Raw genomic sequence first — 19668 nt, 5'->3', positions numbered from 1 at the left:
CAGCACAGTGAGATGAGGAACTTGGCTCCTCTCACGATGGCTGGCGGCTGGCTTGACAAAGGCGCCTTCACACTGGGAATGAAAAGGAGATGGGGTTCGGTGGGGTAGGGAAGAAAAGAACAAAATCTGTCACTTTATCAAACACAGACGAAGACTGTCTGCAGGTGGAAAACTTGTCCAACACTTACACATAGAACAGACAAAATGCCCTTTCTTCTGGGGAAGCTGAGCATGAGACATTTCAGGACCATATGCCAAGCCACTGGCAAATGGAATAGAGGGAGGCTACCTTTGCAGGCCCACCCTCAGACATCCACACCCCCGGGCATCCACAGCCTGCCACTCCCCAGGCATGGACAGGCGTCTCGTCTGCTCAGAGCCTGGAACCTGGTGACAAGAAAGAGATTCAGTGTCAAAAATATAAAGTTAGCCAGTGTGGACCATTAGTCAAGAATCTGTTGAATGCTCATTTGTTCATTCATTTACTCAATGTCTACCAAGTGCCCACCTTGTGTTATGCCACGTGCTTGACTCAGGAGATACAGAGGTAAATGAAGCCCACAGCCCAGAGTATGCCAAATCCTGAAGGATGCAGAGTCAGGAGCTTACAATCTAGCCAGAGAGTTGGGTAAATGAAGCAAAGTGGAATTCTCCAGGGCTTGTCCTCACCCCTCACCTAACATGGTGCTTTCTATAAGGGGAGCTCAATGGTGGGCTTGACTGCATCTACTTCTGCAAAATGGCATCACTCCACCTGGACCCATAATAAAAATGGTGGCCACTATCTACTGAGCATCTCTCATGAGCTAGATAGAACTTTCTGCATGGTCTGCATCCTACAGGCAAGGGAAGCTGAGGCTTGGGGAAGGTAGACAACTTGCCGAAGACCACACAGCCCATCAGCGGGTAAGGCAAAACCTGAGCCCAGGTCCTTGTGCCCCAAGTCCGAAGACCACACAGCCCATCAGTGGGTAAGGCAAAACCTGAGCCCAGGTCCTTGTGCCCCAAGTCCCATGCCCCTCCCACCTCACCACACAAGCAGAGGGAGAAGCACCCACATCTGACCCTCACTCACCCCCAACTCAACCATGGACTCCCCTAAGGAAGTGCCACTGTGCCTGATGCCCCTGGGATCCTCTTCACAGCCTGGCGCAGTGTGAGACAAGTTGCCAATGAGCAAAGTATTTGCTTAACTGAGTGACTGTGACAGAATAATAAGCTTGTGATAAGAGGCAGTGAAAAGTAGGAAAGAAAGACAATGTGGAAGTCTTCCTGGAGGAGTTCAATGTACAGAAGACGTTTTTAGTGCCTCAGAACACATAATCCCCAGTAGAGGAAGAAGTCTGAGGACAAACACCAGATGTTATGTAAACCTTAAAGCAGGCACCTGGCCCACCTCAGAATATCAGAGTAGCACTTATTCCTAAAAGGGGGAAACTGTCAAATAAGAAATAAGCCCACCAAAGCGTGGAAGTGAAGGCTCAAAAAAGCCCTTCTTCTTGGTCCTTACAGCCCCAAAGGTCCTCTGGTTCATTCACAGTTCGGCAGGCCCCTACGGGCATTCAGAAGACAGAAAGGCTGGCCAGGGTCGAAGACATATGAGCCCACTAGACTCGAAAGCCTCTTCACAGTCGCTTAGCCTTCTGGGAGAAGCACTTTTCAGGCTCCCCACCATTTCCCATTCTTTTTGCCCTCTCTGCCATTGTCTCCATCTGCCTGAGGTTGTGGAAGATGGAGGGTGCCGGGCAGAACATTTAGGAGCAAAATCAAAATTCTTACAAAAACATGGGATTGTCGGAGCCACAAGACACCCTCGTAATTGCCTCATTTAATACTTATTTTATATGAAGGCAAACAGCACACCACGCCCCAGAGAATTAACCCTTTTAAAGTGAGGTCACTCATACTCCAAATTCTTCCTTTCCCCTCTCCTCCATTTCCTCCCTTCCTCCTCCTTCCTACAAGAGATGGGGGTGATGTGGAGGTACAGGAGAGAAGCATTTCTGACCCCACTTTTCTTTTACCCTAAGCTCCGCCTGCACATGTGGTATCCCAAGGAAAAGTCTCCACCTCACTGTTGACCTGCCTTGGCACTCACCACTGGCCACTGGCTACCACACTCCCTCAAGCGGCCTTCTCTTCATCTCAGTAGCATCCTCACCATGCCCACTGATGGAGGACAGGGGCCTAAAATAACAGTCAACCTCATCATAACAGGCGCCATCTATTGAGTACCTAGGAGGTGACAAGTGTTCATAGAGATCATCTCATTTAACCCACACAAAAACCCTACATGGCAGGTATTTTTAGCATTCACATTTTACTGATGAAGAAATTGTCCAAAGCCACCGAGCTAGTGCCACATAGAGCTGGAATTAGGGACCGCCTTTGTCCAACCTCAAGCTAGGCTATAAAGCTCACAAGACTCAATTTGACAGACCAAAGCCAACATTCAGAATGAGTGCTCCCCCTGTGCAGTGGGGCGGGGGAGGCGGAATTACACATTACACAGTGCTGCCAAAACTCAAAGCATTTCTGTAGCTTTCTTTGGAAATCACCTACAAAGGTAACTTTACACATCACTCAAACCTTCAGATTCAATACACGTAATTACACATTTGGGTGACCAGAAGTACCTTGCCCGCATTGGCTTCCTCTCATTCATTACACTTGCCCGCAAACTCCCTTGGACAGTTTCCTAAAATCAAACTGACTTTCAGAAGTTGAGAGATGTCATCCCAGCAACATTCAAGAGAACACACTGATGCTAGCGCAGCCTGGGATAAGCCCCCAAGAAAAGATCCTCACTTTCTAAGTAAGGATAAAATTATTAGTTCTTTCGGTCTGCATCTATTCGAAAAGCATTTTGTGATGCTGGACACTGTTGTAGGTTGCTAAGGAAACAGAGATAAACATAAAAAGGTCACATCCTCTTGGAACCTTCAACATGGGGACAATATTTCAGGCAACTTTTGCAGAGGACTTCAACTGTCCCAAGCACTATGGATATAAAGATGGACGGCATACAGTCCCAGACTTCAGGAACATTACATTTCTGGTGGGGGGACAGGCATGCCAGCCATCCCTCTGGAAGCTGGGTGGACTAGAGTGAAGAGTTGTGGAAGACAGGGTGACCACCTAGGAGGTGACGGTCCATATTAGGAAAAGAATCAGTCTCCCAAAGGTGACCAAAGTGAAATAACAATAACTAACACTTAAATAGCACTTGTTACATATCAAGTTTCACTCTAAGCATTAACATATAATCTTCCCAACAGCTCCATGAACTGGTTACTATTATTAATCCCACTTTCCAGGTGAGTAAACTGAGGCACAGAGAGGTTAAGCAACTTGCCAAAGGACTAAAAGTCAGCAAGTAGCAGAACTATGATCTGAGCCCAAGTAGTCCGGCTCCAGAGGGCATGCTCTTGATAACTACACTGAACTAACTAGAAAGAGAAATGATGCTCATTTGGACATGTACATTCTGGACACTGGGTTTTAGAAAAGCTTCCACATTGCTCATGTTATTACTCATGTTTGATCCCCCATTGTCTCAGCAGTGAACTCTTGAACTCACTCTGCTAAAACATGATATCTGAACTGGGTAGAATGGGCTAAAGTAACTTTTCCAAGGGTGAAGCACCTCACCACAAAGAGGAAGACAAGGGACCTGAGAACCAGCCTCTGCTAGCCATTCCCCTTATGCTCTTGACGTTTCAATTGAAGAGCCACTCAGGGTAATATTCAAAGCAGGAGAGAGCTGAGGGGCAGTCTAGTGCTTGCAAACTCCAGAGTACAGGCAACTGCTGTCAATTCACCACCGCTTATTCCCACCTTGGAGAATAAAGGGAAACATCATCTGGCAAGAGCCAAGATGCCTTTGTTCTCTTTGGAATGTGGAGAGAGGAGGCAATTAAGCCCCTCGGCCCCTTTGTTCCTGAAGGTATTTAAGATGGAGAGTAACTTAGAAGTGGAGGGCAGGAACAAGAAGGGAGACAGCTGCAGGAACCCCAGCAGCATAGGAAGTGGCTAAGAGTTAACACTCTGGAGCCTGAAAATCCTGGTTTCCAATGGGACCCTGCCACTTACTAACAGATGCCCCTTGGGCAAGTGCCATAACCACTGCAAGCCTCAATGCTCTGGTTTTAGCTCATCTATAAAACAAAGATAATGGTAATAATATGTACGGCATAGGCTTTTTGAGAGGATTAAGTAAGCTAAAGCATATAGAGTGCTTAAGACTGTGTGTGAGACCTAGCAGCACCCAGTAAACATCCAGTGTTCTTATGGGGTTATGGGAATCATTAGTTATGGCAGAGTCAGCTATGGACAGCAGAAGCTCTCACCCCAGTACTCCCTCAGTGTGGCACTCTCTAGCTTCTTCTGCAGTCTGGGTGTTCTCCAAATTCATTTTTACTCTTCCCAGGTGCACTACTACATTTCCCAGGATCTCTTGCAGTTAAGATACCACGTGATCGAGCTCTGGGCAATGGACTGTGTGGGCAGAAGAAATGTGAATGACTTCCAGGACTACTCCCACAAAACCATACCTCATGATCCTTACTTCTCATTCCCCGTGTGTCAGCTGGATGCAAATGATTCAGCAGAGACTTTCAGGTCCCCTAGAAGATGGCAGGTCCAGAGATGTAAGGAGCCAAAGACCCTGAATGATTGCATGAAGCAGTCTCTCTCTCTTCCCCCATGTGGCATCTGATCCTCCAATCCTCTCCACGTGGCCTAGATATCTCAGGGAGGTCAGACTTCTTATTTGTGGTAGCTGGCTTTCTCAAAAGCCAGTGTTCCAAAAGACTAAGAAGGAAGTTAGTTGCAAGGGTTCTTCTGACCTAGCCTTGGAAATCTCAGCATCTTTCCCACCACATTCTATTGGTTACAAGCAAGTCACAGAACCAGCCCTGATTCAAAGGGGGAACTACTCAAAAGCATGAATACAAGGAATCCTGTTCATTGAGAGCTTTCTTTAAATACTAGTGGCCATACTGTTATTGATCCCCTCACTCCCCAGGCTCCAGGACCACCTGGAGGAGGCAAAGAAAATTAAAGAAGGAAAACTACCAGCCCTGTCCACAAGAAGCAACAGATGGACAATGCTCATGTGGGATGGAGAATATAAACAGTATCAGAGGAGAAAGCAAGACCTGACAAAAAAGGCTTCAGGCAGAAGGAAAAGGCTTCTCAAAAAGATGACATCCCCAGCAAGTGAGCTAAGCCTTGAAGGATGGGGGTGGCAAAGTAGACAGTTGGAAGGGAAGGAATGGGCCATCCCTGAGGTCACACCCAGCCTTTTACCACATCTGGATCACGCATGAACCAGGCCAAGCCATCTCCACATTCCCCAGTGCAGACATGTCGCTCAGGCCTGGGCACCAAGCAGCTCCTGACTGCCAGCTCCTCACCAGGCCCATGAGCCTGTCTAACACACCAGGGCTAAGGGAGGGGCATTGGACTGTGTACTGTTTACTCTGGCTTGACCTCCTCACCCACAACCAGCAGGCACCATGGCCAGCAGAAAGGCTAGTTATGCAACTACCCTTGCAGTAGCCTGCCAGCCTCAGAGATCCAGCCTGGCTGCCAGACCTGGTAGTGAGACCGCTGTAGCCTGGGCTCTGACTGCCATTTTCCATACAGGCGCAGGATGCTCTGCTGACAAACACCTGGGGACAGCAGGAGCCGTGGGAGGGAGCTAAAAATAGCACAGCTGGCAATGGAGAGACCTTCTCCAAATCCTCAGGGTACTGTTATTCCTTATCCATGGGACTTAGGGACACACACAGTTGGCATCCGAGTATCTGTCCTTCTCAAAGGCTTATGCTAAGAAAAGGTGTGGGGAGCGGGAGGCCTCCTACATCACGTCAGAACCTGAACAGAAGTCAGGAGTCATGTAGGTGCTGGGCTTAAGAATGGAAAGGCTGGGTCCACCTTCACACTCCCATGTCCCCAGTGGGCTTTCTCGGGCCACCCCCTCTCAGACCAACTATTTGTGTTTTCCACTTTTTCTGAATCTCAAGATTTTAATGTTTCTATTCTATGTTTGGCCATTAAGAACTATGGGCCTCTCTGTGTGTTTTTAATTTCTCATGTGAGTATATTATACCAATCCAGCTAGATGCCTAGAAAAGCCATGCATATGGACATGTGGGCTATGCAATGTCCAATTCCAGGGGCATCATTCATGACTACAATGCAAACGGTGCCCCAGCAATCACACGATGTGGCTACTGGGAGGAAACACTGCCAGGGAGGAAATACTGTCTCACACAACCCTGTAGCCCTGGGAAGAGGACAGCCATGCAGATAAAGACTTGGGGACTGACCAATTCATCTCCTGCCGCCACATATTCAGCGCATGGGGTTTGGCAGGCATAAGGCCACAATGCCCAATGGTCTAGAAAGAAATCCATATTGTGATACGATAATGTATTTCCAGGCCATGGAGGTGGAGAGGGGCAACGAATTGATCTTTCTAAGGCAAGGGTAGATTCATGACCACTGAATGAATTACCACTACCTTCTTCTGAGTGTGCAAATTAAATTCTCTGTCCCAACAACATCCAAAATGCACTTTATTTATGACAAATCAGGGAATTCAGATATATTTATTTGCTTTTCATAGAATTCTCATTCTTTTAATAACATAGTTTCAGAGTTTGAGATATGAGCAAATAGCGTATGGGAATATAAGGCATCATTCTACATCAAGATGCTTGGAATCACAGTTTAATAAGACTTTGCTGGGGGGCATCAAACTTTTCCACTCCTCTAGGCTCTCTTGAATAATGTGTGTACACGCGCATGCACACGCACGCACACACACACACTTCTCTCAAATTATTAAAAATGTGCTCAAATTCTACATCCTACTCCTAATACCTTCCATGTATGTGTTACTATTAAAAAATGTTTTTATCCAAAACTTCAAGGAAAACCGATACTTAGAAAACACCTCAACATTTATTTTAAGCCTCCACATACTCCCCAGCACAGGGATATGGCACATGTGCCATAGTTCATAAAGTGCAATTATATATTATCTGATGTGACACTCATAGCAGCCCTAGGGTTGTGCAGTGAGCAACCTGCACAACTGCACACAGTACACCTGCCTATGAGGTAGAGAAAAAGTGATTATCCCATTTTTCAGCAAGAAAAACCAAGACTTAGAGTAAAACGACTAGATAACCTTTATGGTTTGTTTCTATCCTGATAGTACATAATTCTCTGAACCTGTCCAAGGGACTTCACAACCCATCACAGAATGGTGCATGAGTCTTGACACACTAACTCCTCCTCTTTTCAGTCCTATGTTCTCACTCTGTTTCTCTCACTCTGCGGCAGGGATGAGCTGAGCAAAGCCAATTTTACCATTATAGGAGGTATAACTGTAGGTGTACGGTGCAGGGGTTAGACACATGGGCTCTACTGTCCTGCTGCCTAAATTTAAATGTGGTTCTGCCGCTCAATAGTGTGTGAGTCTGGGCAAGTTACTCAACTTCTCCATGCCTCAGTTTCCTCATCTGTAAGGTGAGGCTGACTTACCACCTCCTTCACTAGTTGTTGTGAGCATTAAATAAGATAATACATACAAAGAGCTTAGAAACTATCAGACACATAGTAAGCACTCAAAGTTTATTATCCAAAAAAATATTTATTTTCTATGCTATGCCTCAGTCTTCTGTTCTGTAAAATGAGGATTATGAAAGTGTTTGCTCCATAGGATTGTTTTAAGGATTAAACAACAATAAACATAAGGGGCTTTAAACGATGCTGATGCAGAGCAACAACTCAAGAAGTCGATAAAAAAAATTTTTGAAGAAGCTAGTAACTCCAGTTCACATAGAAAGACTTACCAAAACCAAACACCAATAAATGTGGAGACCAACGCAATGTCTGAGGAGGAAGAGAAAAAGGCTGAGAGAACGTTTGTGAATCAACTGCTGTTTTCTAAAGCAGGTGACAGACAGGATATATTAGAGATGAGAGGTCTTTGTTTTAAATTAATTCTCTCTGAGGTCAGGAGGTACAGAGCAGCACAGTGAGCAGGCGTCAGTGAGGTAGGGAGGAAAGAACAGGTACGTCTCACTTGCCAGTTTCTCTTTTCACCATCAAAACCGTTGCAAAGCCCTGCCTAGCATTTAAATAGCATCATCCCTGGAGATAGCTGTTTCAGTTTCATTTCAGTCTGTGTTCATAGAGTACAAATAGAAACCTTTGTGATTTTATTAGTTTCCATGCAACTCAGGAGAGATTTGCATGATAACATTTCGGCTCCTGACTTAAAGAAGGGGCCAATTAAAAAGATCGTGCTTGCACTGCCTGTCACTGGAAAATGAAAAGGTTTCCCAGAGTTTTAAAAATCTCTGTCATATCTGGTTCATGGCCATAATCGACTATTCGGTACTGCAGATGCATTAAGTACCGCCTAAATGTTTAGTTTATTTTGTAAGAAATATTTGTAAGATATCTGATCCCCCAAGGAGAGTTAAACTACAAGATGGCAAAATCTAAGGAAGTATTTTTGGCTGGGCTTCCTCAAGTCCTACACAATCACCAATTCACTCAATAACACCCCAAAGCTACCTGGTACTCTGTGGATCTGGGAAGTGTTAATGTAATGTATCTATGACAAGTTAAAATTTAATACATGGCCCCAGCAGCATAATCTAATTGATGTTATGTAACCTAAGAGACTATTCAGTAAGTTCTGATGTACCAGCAGCTCACGACGGGGGGGTGGGGGGTCAGTGGTGGAGGCGGTATTTCAGAAGTTATTGAGTATGTGGGGATCATCCCTTCAGACACTCTCTCCTTTGCCACAGAAGCTGCGGTCATCTTGGCTCTGCTTTCGGCAGCTGGTATGCTCCGTGGAACAGGGCTGACATGAACACTCTCTTTCTGGGGTTGCTTCTGGGGTGGGTTAAGGAAAACATCAAAGTAAATTAATTTGCATGACCTCCTCTTTAATCAGATGTTTCTTTTTATGCCCAACCATAACAAAGGCAGCCTATCATAGCACATTCTTTATAGTCTATAATCTAAAACATTTCCAACCTTTCCTCCACACCAAGAATTAAAATACAAACCTCAACAGTTATGTGGCTATATCCTTGGAAGTAATAGCAGAGTCACAAAAACCTATTTCTGAGACTTTTTTAGTGACAAGCTTGATGGTATTTCCAACGGGGTCTGTGTCCCTGGACTGTAATTCGTAAATACGCCACCTCATCAAAGTCGATATTGAAGTTTTGGGGACATGTCCATCAAATTTCACTCTTGTAATTTACAGTGGAATCGAAACTACTCCTTGGACCCAGTGCCTTGAATAATTTACTCTCAGGTTCTTTATCAGGTAAAAATGAGAGCTCTGAAATCTGATTTAAGAAATGGCTGTATACTGAAGTCGATGAATCAGAGGGCTTGTTACTTATGAGAAAACTGGAACCCAGAGACAAGGACTTGCCTAAGACACCACAGCTGCTCACACATCAAAATAAAAAATCCAATAATCCTTTCACTTCACTCTAGAAACAAACACCATTAAACCAGTCCGTGGGCAGAAAGTGTTGTTCCGTCTGCTCGGCTCTCAAAGTGGATACCGTCAAAATCAAACAAAGCCAACCTGGGTACTTCTCATGGGACTGCCATTAAGCAGTCCTGGTGGGGAAGAATATTAGCCACCCCACCAAAAAACGTGAACACCATGGTGAAAAATATGTCTGGGAAGAAAATGCCCTCATAGATAATGGTGCTCATCACCGAGAGGTGGGATTTAAAGGGATTTTTTTTTCTTTTCTTTTTTTTTTTTTCTAATTTTTAATTGTGGTAAATAGACAGCATACAAAATTTACCATCTTATCTGATTTTAAGTGTGCAGTTCGTAGTATTAAGCATATTCACTTCGTTATGTAGAACTTCTTCATTTTGCAGAAGTGGTACTCTAAGCCCCTTAAATAACAACTCCCCATTCCCTCAGCCCCTAGTAATCAGCATTCTACTTTCTGTCTACTTTCTGTAGATACCTTATGTAAGCAGAATCATACAATATTTGTTCTTCGGTGTCTGGCTTATTTCACTTAGCTTAATGTTTTCAAGATTCGCCCATGTTGTAGCATGTGTCAATATTTCCTTCCTTTTTCAATCCGCATGATGATCCACTGCATGCATACATCACATCCATCAATGGATACTTGGGTTGCTTCCACCTTCTGGCTATTAGGATTAATGCTGCTATGAACGCAGGTGTACAAACATCCTCTTTGAGGTATGTGCCCAGAGCGGAACCGCTGGGTCATATGGTAATTCTATTTTTAATTTTTTTGAGGAACCATCATATTGCTTTTCACTGTGGCTGCATCATTTTACATCCCCACCAACAGTGTACAATGTGTCCAAATCACCACATCCTCTCCAACACTTGTTATTTTCTGAGTTTTTATATAGTAGCCACACTAGTGGGTGTGAGGTGCCCTTTTTCTTTTTCTAATGCTTCTCTACGCTGTTTATATTTTCTACAATGAATATACTGTGCATTTAGGATTAAGGACAAAAACTGTAAAACACTGAAGTTGATAAAAAAAAAAATCTTAAGGGGAAAATAGGGTTGCACAGGAACTTAAGAATTTATTTTTAAGACTGAGGCAACCCAGTGACTTCTCTTGTGCATTCAGCTAGAGTTGCCACTCCTATACTCTTCAAGAATCCTACCACCTGATCGGCTGAGGTTGCCACAATCCACCCGAGAAATGGCTGTGATTCATGGGCAACTAAAACAATCCCTCTAAGCACTGTGAGGAAAGTGCTCCCAGATGCACAAAGAAGAAAAACAATGTATAAAGCTGTTGAAAATCCCCAGCACTTGGATAAACCCTCTCCTCTTCCAAATCTTTCCTCCAAGCCTTAGAGCCCTTATCTCTGAGTTCTCCATTCGATCGCCATTGGACATTTACTTTTTCCCCTTCCAGAGCCACTAAAGTTCCACTTTCCAAAGTCACAAGTCCATGCAGCAACTTCTCGCAAAGAGGAGCAAAATTCTGCTCATGTACAAGAAGCACATCAAGAAGATCTCCAGGAAGAATTAGATCGCTAGCATCTGGGCCACAGGGTCACACGGGCCCCACTCAAGCCCCACTCATCAATTAATTTGATGAAACTTCTCACTAGAAAAGCGAAAATCTTCCAAAAGTGAAATCACTCTTTCTGCTGGTCTTTATATGAAAAGCTTCACTTCTTGGGGATGAGGTCACTTGATATCATTTATTCGTCAAGACAAAGGTGAAGAACTACGTTATATGCCTGAAACTAATATAATATTGAACGTCAACTATAACTGAAATTTTTTAAAATTTTAAGACAAAGGTTAAGGGACTAAAAACAAAATCCATCCAATTACATATTTATCTAACCTATAGCATCCAGAAAAGAAATTCTATTTTTCTTCATGTGAACACTGCCCCCTACCCCTGCCCTCCCTCGCCTTTTCCTCTTGCATGTTCTCTTTTCTTTTCTGGCGTTTGTCTGTTCAGCAAAACAGGGGAAATGGCAGCAATCATATCTAGAAGCCCAAGAGGGGAAGAGATAAGATGAGCAGTTCGGGAAGAATAATTTTCAATTCTAGACAGCACCTATATTTAAATGATGCAAAAGAGGCTCAAGATCGTTGTCTGTCTTCTCTCCTTTAGGAAGAGCCAATGGGCAGAAAGCAGAGACCATCTTGGGCCCCTTAACAAAGGATCTACACTCAACACCTGGATTCTTGGCATGGCCCCAAAATTACAACTGCTCACAGCCAAGTCCAGCGCTAAACTGTGAAGGAAGATAAACTCTGGAAACACAGGGCATGTGCCAGTAATAAAGAGGCAATTTGATGGTCCGGGGACAGCCGAAACCTCCACCCATAGTTTCTGACAAGACCGGACAGGTCTCACAGGGCAAATTATAAGAACCAACGGTCAAAATGGACCATTTTCCAAACTTTAAAGAATGGAGCAAGGGGACACCTCACTGCCTCAGGAGAGAAAGGACACCAGGGACTCATGAGAGAGAGAAGGAAAGTGTCCTGCACAGGAACAACACAAGTTGCTCTATGTCTCAACAACACTGCTGATATCAAAACACCTCCTAGTTCTGGGCCTTCCTGAGCTGAGTTTAGAACTTGAAATCTAGCATCCACCAAGACTTGTTCCCTATGTCCCAGAAACACACCAAAGCAAAGAGAGGCTGGCGCAAGACAAAAGACCTTCCATTGATTCTAAGGTGGGTTTGTCTCCAATGGAATGGCAGCCTCAGGAGATCATGGAAACTCCAGTCTCCTCAGTGATGGGGCAGAGGGTTCCCAGACGTGGCACCAGGGAGGAAGCAGGACCCAAACCCCAAAGTCCCCGTTCACCATTATGACTTCATAATCCCATATGCTTCCAAACTTACAAGATCGACCCCCTACTTGTTGTCCACTAACCTGCAAACTTCAATCCCTCTGCTCCTGGACTTGGCAGGAACCACTAGGGAAGAAGGGAAATAAAGGAAAGGATATAGAGCAGAAGGCAGGAGAGAAGAAATACGGGCTTTCTTTCTAATTACCTTTGAAATGCCCAGAGTCAAGCAGATCTGGGTCCCCAAGAAAACATGGTAGCGGGACTAATGAAACAACATAAAGAATACAAAGTAAATGAGATGCTTTGAATCATTTTCTTTCTGGCCATGTAAAGATGCATTAGTCATACAGGTAATGAGATCTTATAGGGAGATAATTTGGAGGCTCCGCTTGACGATGTTAAGTATACCCATTCTGAACCTGCAGTGCCAATTATGTTTCCAAATTGGCAATTAGACATAATCTCCCAAAGACAATCACCAAATAATGCCGAAAACAAAGCAAATTCCATCTTTAAGCAGCCATGCTTTTGAAGCTGCCCTTCCGTCTGCTGCCTGACTCATGCACCTCACAAACACAGCTCATCGTGAACTAAATCCTTGTCATCCACTGGTCAAGAGGGATCGGGTAGCATGAATAATTAAAATCCAGGAATGACTCAAACATCATTTTGTCACCAAATCGACCCATCCTATTCACCCAGAGTTTCTCCATAGCTTCTAACAAATTACCCGAAAAAGCAGCAAAATGTATTTGCACTACTACATTCACACCCAGTCCCTAGCTAACCACTACAGAAAGGGTCTTTCCAACATATGTGTGCTTGGATTTATACAACTCACTTCCTGTCTTAAGGGGTTTGCAGGCAACTCAGAGACCAGACATGCATATCCAATGAGAATATAACTGGTTTTTTCCTTCCCACCCTGTCAAATAAAGTCAGAACTAGGTCTTATATTTCCCCTAGCACCTAGCTCAGTACATAGTATGCACTTACTATGCAATAAAAGCAAAACAATCATAATAACTAAGACTTGAGAACCTACTATGTGCTGGGTATTATACTAAGCCCATCTTCATTTGGGCCGCTTGAAGATGCTCATGGGTCACGTTTATTCCAGGTTCTCTCCCTTTTGAAAATGGAACAACATTAAAAGCACATCTCAAGGAAAAAGTCCCTAGCAGTATGAGCTGTAAAAAAAATCCTTGCTGTGGTGAGAGAAGCAGCTACTTTCAATTTCATGAGAAGGAATTCTTGAGAAGTGCCACTGGAAGGTTGCACAGCATGGTGCCACACATCTCTCTCACTCAGTGATCAGGTCTTGAGCCCAATTCTTTCAAGTTGAACCCTCTGTTTGGGAAGACCCACCCAGGTCCCTATGGAAAACCAGGCTGGCAATGTTGTTCCCCACTGACTTCAAACAGCAGCCAGCTTCCTGGAGCATCACCACAGTGCAGCCCTGGCTACGCCAGAAGCCTTTAATTTTGCAAGAAGGCGGTTTGGCTGAGTTGCCATCCTAGACTTCAGTACTCCTCACCCCTTGCAGCGTGACCAACTGGCGCAAGGGAGAGCCCACACATTGAACGGAGACACACTGACCACACCTTGTACATCTGTAGAATGCTGCCCTGGCCGCCACACCCAACCCCAAACCAACATTTGTGGGTTCTTTGGGAGCAGATACCCAAACAATCGACTTGAGCAATAAGCACCCAGACTGAAACGCAGCAGGCCTGAGCAGAGTTTTCTCGATTTAGCTGTCCTGGCACAGAAAACTTTCTTCTTCTCATCCATTCCCACTGCTTAAGAGTAGTGAATTTCCATATTTAAAAATAGGCCTGTCTTCAGTGAGGCTGAGGAATGGACCAGATCCTTGCTACTCTACACTGCAAGGGCATTGCCTGTGTCTTGTCAGAAATGCAGAATCTCAGGCCCCATCTGGACTTTCCGAATCAAAATCTTCATTTTAATAGCTCCCTAGGTGATTCATGTGCATATTAAGGTACAAGAAGCCCCAGGATTAAACAGACTAGTTCTCTCCAGCGTTTGGAGGCAGAGATCTGATACCCCAATTGAACATTCCTTGAGCCTTCTATCCAGAATGTTAGGGCACCTCTGCCTCTGAGGGTGGGGCCCCTAAGTTTCCTACTCCATGTGCCGAGGGCCAGGATTCTACCCACTCAAGAAGCATTTCAAAAAAGGAGACACTCTTGATCTGCTCCCTGCATGCACAGGAAGGCTGCAGAATTTCAGAGGTCCTGCAGGAGGCTTGCCCTTGCTGACCCCCAGCCATGATTTCTTGAAGACTAGTGTCCTCAGCAGGGCCCCAAGAGCTAAGGCATCATCCATCATTGCAACACAAACACAGCCCTTTTCACCAGAACCACAGAGGCAGCCCTCCAGGGGCTCACAGCTCTGGAATCCCAGGAAGGTGGTGTTGGCTCTTAAAATTCACAGGTTAGCAGGGCCACTGCCACTGTGAGCCTAGAACACCCCTGCTGCCCACTTTGGGAAGAAGGTCCTGGCACTGCAATCCAATGCTAGCCTGACTGCTTCAGCACCAGGCTTCTCTTGCCCTGGTTGGAGGGGTGGGGGTGGGAGTAGGGAACACCACAAGAAGCATTTCCTCCAGGCACTCAGTGAATGCCCCATTCCAGGAAAAAAAGAATGGTGAGGCAAAGAGGGGGCTCATTTGCCCTTGCTCTTGGAATCTTTCCACCCCCAGGCCAAATGCTAGGGCAGCTCTTCCCTCCCTCCTGATGCATGTTTGGACAAGGCCCCTGGGCATCTGAAGGTCAGTCCACAGCTTGCAGTCACGGTATCCCCCTAGGAGATGCTATAAAATGGGGTTATTGAGAGTACCTATAACATAGGGCTGTGCTCTATGAAAATCCTCAGTTTTCAGATGAGGAAACTGAGGCACAAAGCAGTAAAGGCCTTGCCCAAGGTCACAGGCTGACTCTTGGATACTCTGGATATGTACCGCTGGCTAGATATCTAGGCAAGGCTGCTCTAAATGAGTGCAGTCAAGAGCAGTTTAACCAATTTCTCTACCACGGGACTCCCCCAGGACTGTGAAGGGACTCCCTAAGGGGGCACTCAGGTATGCCATGACTCTCAATTTTTTTCACAAGGTTACTTCAAGGGCAGGTGCTCCACAGAACACACTTTGGGAAACACTGCTCACGGGGGCTGTCAAGGTAAAGCCGGTCACGGTAGAGAGCACCCTGGCTAAGAAACTGTTATATTATTGGGAAAACAGGTCTGTGACCTCCAGACTGGGGATAACAGAGATGGAATTCATCCCTTCTCAACGGATGCTGGAAAGCCAAACCCACCCACCAAACTTTTCACTTCTGATGGGTCTACAGCTCCTGGAGCCCCACAATGTTAATGCTTGTCCAGTGAATTCCCCCACCATAAAACACTAGCTATCCTGCCAAGTCCTCATCCACGGAGACTTCCTTGGCTATGTCACCCCAATTTCCAGCCTTGCAACACTCAAAAGCTATGAGCCCAAATCTCACTCTGATTCTGGTAGTTTGACAGTAGACTTCAGCGTCTAGATGTTCCTTTTGGCTCACAAGTTCTATTTGCTGTAGTCTGTGCCCTACAGGGGCCAAAAGTTCAAGGAATCAAAGAGAAAATAAACTCACCACTTTGTGGAGCTATAGTAGCTCCCCTTTATAGGAGATCAGCTGAATGTCAGGCATTTGTCAGATGTTACCTACTCATTTTTGCCATTCCTTACAAGAAGCATCATTATGCTCTTTTGACAGATGAAGAAATCAAGGCTTGACATGGTTGCCAAAGATACCCTGCTAATGAGTGTGAGATCCACGATTCGCACTTGGGTCTTACTGCAGTCTGTACTCAAGTATGCATTTCCATAAAGCCGGGCATGAGAAGCAAAGCTCTCTGGACAAGGGAAGGTCAGCAGGACTGGGACCTGAGAACTTCTCCAAGGCCTCCCTAACTGATCTCATCAAAAAGGAGTATCTGAAGGTCATCTGATGCAGCTGATCCCCAAACAAGATGAGGCACCAGGAACAATCTGGCATCAAGAATTCTGAGGCACTGAAGCCCTAGCCCTGACTGGATGCATCAGGCCAGACCCTGGGTAACTACCAGACCGTAATGGGATGTGATATTTATACTAGTCACGAGCCTGACAGAGAAAACATGTTGTTTTCTCAGACACAGCCATGGAGACAATACCTCAATAATTCATTATATTCAGACCACCCTCAATCAAACCCAGACTTCTACAGCTCAAACTGAGAGCAGAAGTGAGTCCATGCCCGGCCATATGCAGGCCCCTCGGCAAATCTCAGCTCCATAGAAAGTTAGCCTCAGTTTTCCTAGACTAATTTAAAGATAAGCAGACTGAGTGCTGGAAGAGGAGCAGAAGATGGAAATAAAGACACATAAGTGCTCGGAGGCTGAATTCCCAAAGGAATTCCTAGAGAATTGCAAAACACTTCTGAGCTACACACTTTCCCCATAGTTGGTCAACCCCTTTCATTTTCTGACACTGAATCAGAAAGCAGGAAGGGACATTAGAACACAGAGAATTCAATCTCCACATTTTAAACACAAGAAAAAAGAGATCAGAGAGGTTAAATGACTTCTTCAAGGTCACGGCCTTATTCAGACTGCCAGAGCAGCTCCTTATTCACTACATTCTGCTCCTGGATTGTACTGCCAAACGTCATAGCCTAGTAAAGAGAGAGCTCTGATGAAACTCACCAGAGAAAAGAGAATAATGTGAAAAAGTATAGCAAAGAATAATACTGGAATGACTGTGCCCAAGTCCCCAACAGGGGGGAAATGTGATTCGTTTTCTTCTTTATTTTAACATACTCCTACGCACACACACACACACACACACACACACACACACACACACACACACACCATTCTTTTCAAAAAGTAGAGTCATTCACCATTTGGGATTCAGAGGCCAAAGGTATTAATGATGAGATGTCTCATGATGCACACTCACAGTCCCAGGTTCTTTTGATCAAAAAGGATGGTGCAGTCCCAGAGGCCAAATGCTTGTGATTCCACAGCTCCCTGCTGAAACTTATCTCCCATGGAATTTCTGATGCTAAAATGACCAGCCTTTCACTGGATTCCAGCTCCTGGTCCAACCATCTTGGGACTGAATGAAGGTGAGAGTTAATACATCTGAGGGTCAGGAGAATTGTGTGGAAAAGCAACCTAGGTTTGCCTGGGAAATCTAGCACTAAAATAATTATTCCAAGCTCAAGCCCAAATCATTTTTCTGTAAAGCATCTTGACAACTACCAAATACTTGGAAAGCAAAAAAAATGAAGGGAAAAAAACCATAACTGCAGTATAAATACAGATCTCAAGGGTAGAAAGAAAGCTTATAAGAGGCCTAAGTTATTACTGGGCATAAGGAGCTGGCTACACTGGTTTAATAGAGCAAATCAAGGGATAAATATTAAGATCTGAGCATGATTTAAAATGAACTCTAATGGTATCAAAAGTGACCTGATCTTGATCTACATCAGCCTCACGTCTTCCCAACCAACTGCAAGCATCTCTTCCAGGGCTAATTCTTTGTAGAAACTTCCAGTTATGTCAACTCAGCAGATTTGGAGCTGCAAAATATAGCCTTATATATATAGTGGTTTTTTTTTTCTTATGATCATTGCCAAAAACCTATTTTCTCAAGAAAACTGACAGAAGTTATGTTTGGTCATCATTTAGGAAAGATATTCTTTATGTGAACAATACAATCAACATTTCATCACAGGCAATGCAGTGACATTAATGTACCCCCTGGAGTAAAAAGACTTTAGAGACTGTGTTTAAAACCTCAGGATCACAAAAACACCAAAACTTATTTTGGCTCATTGAAAAAAAAAAAAAAAAAGTTATTGCCCAGTTCTTTACAGATAGGTGGCTGTTTAAAAGTTCACCAAAATTACTCAGTCTAGAGAACAATTCAGATGCATACGGCTATGAGCTATCTTTCTCCTAAAGGCAAGCACTAAATCTTAGTAAAGGAAAATAAACTCCAGAGCTGAAGACTGTCGGGGAGGTGGAGGACAGGAAATGTGTGGATAAGAAGGCTCTATGAATAAGCAGTTGATAGGAGGAGAGTAGGCAAGGGGCACAATCTCAGGGTCTCACGGTTACGATTCTGCTGACTCTGATGGCTTCTCTGGAATTCAAGAGGTTTTCCACCATAACAAGTAAAGAGAATCCTGTATGGCTAAGAAGGTAACTCCAAAGAAAGCTGGCTGGGCAACCTCTGGAGGCTTCCAGAGAACTGGGAGGGGAGGAAGAGAGTGAGGGCTTTTATTTTTCTTCTTTATTTCCAACACACCAGTATTTTCCAAAACACAAATGTGCTGCCACAAAACACAGCTGAGCTCCAGCACCTAACACAATGTATAATTAATGATCAGGAGAGTGAGCTTTGGTTCATCCTCGTGTGTCTGTCACCCATAGCTCCTGGATTCCGTACTTCTTCCAGCAGCAACTAAGGAGCCTGCGACAAGTTGCTGTGCCTTGTCAGAGTTTGAGGGGTCCTCAGATTAACTTTCCTAGAAAAGGTATGAACATTCTGAGGAAGATCCGCCTCTACCTTACACTGTTCCCCAATTCCCCTTGATCTCCCCACCCTCTGAAAATGTTGGCACTGGAAGTCCCCTAGGATAGGAATTACTTCAACAGAAAGCAGCTTGGGTGACTCTTTTTGCCAGTTCTTTTTTATTTTGCAGTTTTCTATGAAAAACTGCCCTCTGCCCCTTACCTTCAGCCAGTGGGGGGAAAAGAGGACATCTGTAGGGACCTGATAACAGACCAGGCAGTCAGCCTAGCAACCATACGTAAAATGTAGAGAGTCTTGGTGCTGGTGGGCGTCTCTGCGCCAGGAATAGCCTAACCCGACATCCAGCCACCTCAAAAGCGACGGAGAGGAGGCTCCGCGTTAAACCGCGGCCTCGGCAGGCTCTCCAGCGGACCTGCTGCCCCAGCTCCGCGCTGTTAGTGGCATTTCCAAGGGCCTAAAGAGGGTGGCATGGGGGAGAGAATACAGATGCCCAGAACTTGGAGTGGGGGTATGTTCCACGAGAATATCCAAGGGATGGAGAGGGAGGTGACATCAGATGTGCGACCTCGCCACACTCCTAAAGTGGCAGACTCCTTGCTGCCTCCAAAACTGGGGTGCATCTCCCCAACTTTCTCTCGCCCCCCAGACTCTCCTCCACTTCCTCTCGCCATGTTCCTCCCCCGGGATTCC

The 19668-nt window shown here is 45.0% G+C and overlaps 1 protein-coding gene across 5 annotated transcripts in view; it reads right to left on the bottom strand.

Moving 5' to 3' along the window:
* Positions 1–19668, bottom strand: part of KCNMA1 (potassium calcium-activated channel subfamily M alpha 1) — a 686137-nt gene that overhangs the window by 665645 nt on the left and 824 nt on the right. The window lies entirely within an intron of this gene.

The sequence above is a fragment of the Pteropus alecto genome, unplaced genomic scaffold (assembly GCF_000325575.1).
Source record: "Pteropus alecto unplaced genomic scaffold, ASM32557v1 scaffold155, whole genome shotgun sequence".
Lineage (NCBI taxonomy): Eukaryota > Metazoa > Chordata > Mammalia > Chiroptera > Pteropodidae > Pteropus > Pteropus alecto.
This window is presented reverse-complemented; position numbering and strand designations above follow the sequence as displayed.